Below are 4,213 nucleotides of genomic sequence, written 5' to 3'. Positions count from 1 at the left end.
GGAGACACAGGCAAGTCGACCCAGAGTAGGCCGACCACAACACCAAGGGTGTATGAGCTATCCCGGGACGACGGCGCTTCTGGATCGTTTGATTCGATCTCTGGTAATTCCTAAATTTTTCTTTTTACATTCAAGTAGAAATGCTTGGTATGGAACCTAGAATGTCTAGGGGATTCTGATGAGGGTCTCTATTAGGAACCCTCATGATTGGTGGTGTGGAAACCCACGTACTTTTCGACACAGGGGCTACACATAGTTTTGTGAGTCCGGGACTGGTCGGAAAGGGTCTGTTCTGTCTGGACGCTGGAGATAATTTTGGGATAGTGAGGGCGGCCGGAGGGCAAGCCATGAACTCACTAGGTCTCATGTCAAATATCCCAGTGTCAATACAGGGAAAGGTATTCCCTGTGGATTTAGTCTGTGTCCACCTAAAGAATCACGAAGTGATCCTAGGTATGGACTGGTTGGGAAAGTATCGGGCCACTCTCGATTGCCATAAAGGTCGTGTGCAATTGGAGACTGGGCTTCGACCGATTCAGTACCAATGTCTGTGTCCGGCTCAAGAGAAAGTAGTGGTTTCAGCAGTTCGAGCGATTCGGATGTTGGAACAGGGTTGTCAGTCCTTTTTGGCTACAATTACAACTACAGAGCCGGGCAGTTCTGTCTGTCTGAAAGACCTTGCAGAGGATTCGTTGGTGTCGAATTCCGAGATGTGTTCCAGGTACCTCAGGGTGTCCCCCCTGATAGGTCGGATCCATTTATGATTGAACTAGAGCCAGGGACAGCTCCGCTGTCCAAGAGTCCGTACCGGATGGCTCCGGCCGAGATGGCCGAGCTAAAGAAGCAATTGGAAGAATTGCTTGACAAGGGGTTCATACGGCCAAGTAGCTCCCCTTGGGGTGCACCAGTCCTCTTCGTGAGAAAGAAGGATGGTAGCATGCGTCTGTGCATCGACTATCGAGGGTTGAACAGGGTCACTGTGAAGAACAAGTACCCGTTGCCCAGGATAGACGAACTGTTGGATCAACTCAAAGGAGCCAAGTGGTTTTCCAAGATTGATTTGGCTTCAGGGTATCATCAGATCCCTATAGAGCCAAATGATATTAGGAAGACGGCATTTAGGACCAGGTACGGTCATTACGAGTTCGTAGTGATGCCGTTCGGTCTGACCAATGCACCTGCCGCTTTCATGAAAATGATGAACAGCGTGTTCCGAGATTTCTTGGATGAATTCGTGATCATCTTCATTGATGATATCCTAATTTATTCCAAGGATGAGGAATCTCATAAGAAACACTTGAGAGCCGTGCTGGAACGATTACGAGAACATAAACTCTATGCTAAACTCAGTAAATGTAGCTTTTGGCAGAAGAGTATTGGGTTCCTCGGCCATATTGTTTCCGATCAGGGCATCTCGGTGGATCCAGAGAAGATCAGGGCAATCAAGGATTGGCCCCGACCACGCAGTGCTACGGAAGTCAGAAGCTTCTTAGGGCTGGCAGGTTACTATAGGAAGTTTGTGAAAGGATTCGCAAGCTTGGCTCAGCCTATGACGCGGTTGACTGGGAAGGACGTTAAGTTCACATGGGCTGAAGAGTGTGAGGAATGTTTCTCCGCACTTAAGAACATGCTGACTAGCGCACCCGTCCTAGTACTTCCGGAGGCCGACCAACCATATGTGGTCTATACGGACGCGTCCATCACTGGACTAGGTTGCGTATTGACCCAGCATGGGAAAGTCATTGCTTATGCGTCCAGGCAATTGAGGAAACATGAGGGAAACTACCCCACCCATGATCTCGAAATGGCTGCGGTAGTATTCGCCTTAAAGATTTGGCGATCATACTTGTATGGCGCCAAAGTTCAGATACTTACGGACCATAAGAGTCTTAAGTATATATTCACCCAGCCTGAGTTAAACTTAAGGCAGAGGAGGTGGATGGAATTCGTAGCTGACTACGATTTGGACATCACCTACTATCCGGGAAAGGCTAATCTGGTAGCAGACGCTTTGAGCCGGAAGAGGGCTGATGTATCGGCCGAACGGGAGGCGGACGACCTGGACGGTATGGTCCGTGCTCTGCGGCTGAATGTGCTGACTACGACAACCGAAGCTTTGGGGTTGGAGGCGGTTAACCAAGCCGACCTGCTTACCCGAATCCGGTTAGCTCAAGGTCAGGACGAGAACCTGAATAAGGTTGCTCAGAATGATAGGACGGAGTACCAGATCGCAAGGGATGGTACCATCCTAGTAAACGGTCGGATCAGCGTTCCTAATGATAGGAGTCTAAAGGAAGAGATTATGAGGGAAGCTCATAAGTCCAGATTCTCGGTTCATCCTGGGGCGACCAAGATGTACCAGAACCTTAAGAATTCTATCATTGGATCCGTATGAAGGCAGATGTAGCGGAATGGGTGGCCAAGTGTTCCACTTGCCAACTCATCAAAGCAGAACATCAGGTGCCTAGTGGGTTATTACAAAGCTTGCCTATTCCGGAATGGAAATGGGATCACATCACAATGGACTTTGTGACCGGGTTCCCTACCACGAGGAATAAGAAGGATGCGGTTTGGGTTGTGGTTGATCGCCTAACCAAATCAGCACACTTCCTGGCCATCAAGAAGTCGGACGGGGTAGATCAGATTGTACGTAAGTATATTGATGAGATCGTCCGTCTACATGGTGTGCCGGCAAGCATAGTCTCGGATAGGGATTCAAGGTTCACATCTTACTTCTGGAAGGCTTTCCAAAAGGCCTTAGGAACGAGGGTGAACATGAGTACAGCCTATCACCCACAGACGGATGGACAGTCTGAACGTACGATTCAGACATTGGAAGATATGTTGAGAGCATGTGTTCTCGACTGGGGTGATTCCTGGGAGAAACATCTACCTCTGGTAGAATTTGCTTACAACAATAGTTTCCATAGTAGTATTGGCATGTCGCCGTACGAAGCTCTGTATGGGCGTCCATGCAGGACACCCCTATGCTGGACCCAAGTTGGGGAACGCAGCATGATTGGTCCGGAGATTGTCGAAGAGACAACCGAAAAGATCAAGTTCTTGAGGGACAAGATGAGACAGGCACAAGAACGCCAAAAGAACTATGCAGATCGAAGAAGGAAAGATCTCGAGTTTCAAGTAGGTGATTTGGTGTATCTCAAAATGATTACCTTCAAAGGACGAGTCCGAATTTCCGGGAGACGGAAGTTAGACCCGAGATACTTGGGGCCGTTCAAGGTTATTGAAAGAGTTGGGATGGTGGCCTACAAGTTAGACTTGCCGGCCAAGATGGACGCATTTCATAATGTGTTCCACGTCTCCCAACTTCGGAAATGTTTGACGGACCAGGACATCGCTCTTCCTGCCATTCCAGACGATCTTGGTCAGAACTTAACCTTGGAAACGAGGCCAGTTCGAATCATAGATAGGATGGAAAAAGCAACAAGGAAGAAGACGGTCCAGATGGTCAAGGTCGTCTGGGACTGTAATGGTCAGGATATAATCACTTGGGAGACCGAAGCTAGAATGAAAGCAGAGTACCCAGAGTGGTTGGACCAGTTTGTTTCCGAGGAAGCATTCGATTCGGATTCGAGGACGAATCCATCCCAAGGGGGGGAGACTTGTCACGCCCCCAATCCTGAATAGGATTGTTGGGACGGCCATGGTTCGAGGAAACGTACAAGCCGGTCTTGAGACATCAAGGCAAGCGTTCCATGGTCGAGAAAGAAGGTTAAGGATATAAGGAAACTTAGACTTAACCTTATACGAGCTAGGTGTTAGCTAGGACGAGTAAGACGGTAGCTAGGACAAAGTGGACGAGTAGCTTGGCCAGCTCAAGGAAGCTAGGAGCAGTTTACTCCAGCTCAGTCCCTACTAAGTCAGCTCCACTAGCTGGACAACTAGCTCACTCAGCTGAGGCAGCTGAGTGTCAGCTCATCTCAGCTAGACGGACTGTCCGGGCTTTAGGCCGATGGTCCGGGTCTGGGTCAGTGGCGGGCTGGGAGGTCCGGCCATGAGGCCATGGGCTGTTGGGTCCTTGGTCAGGGCTGTGGGCTGTGCCCAGAAGGCCTAGGGCGTGGGTTGGGCTTGTGACCGACCCCAAACCCAATCAGAAAGGGCGAAGGGATGCAAGTGGCCGAAAGGGGACAACCCTTGGCCGATGGTGCCCTTTCGCTAGCAAGTCGTGCCTGTTCGTGGGGCAAGACTTACC

The sequence above is a fragment of the Brassica napus genome, unplaced genomic scaffold, assembly GCF_020379485.1.
Source record: "Brassica napus cultivar Da-Ae unplaced genomic scaffold, Da-Ae ScsIHWf_304;HRSCAF=495, whole genome shotgun sequence".
NCBI classification, from domain to species: Eukaryota; Viridiplantae; Streptophyta; class Magnoliopsida; order Brassicales; family Brassicaceae; genus Brassica; species Brassica napus.
Note: the sequence above shows the minus strand (reverse complement) of the source record.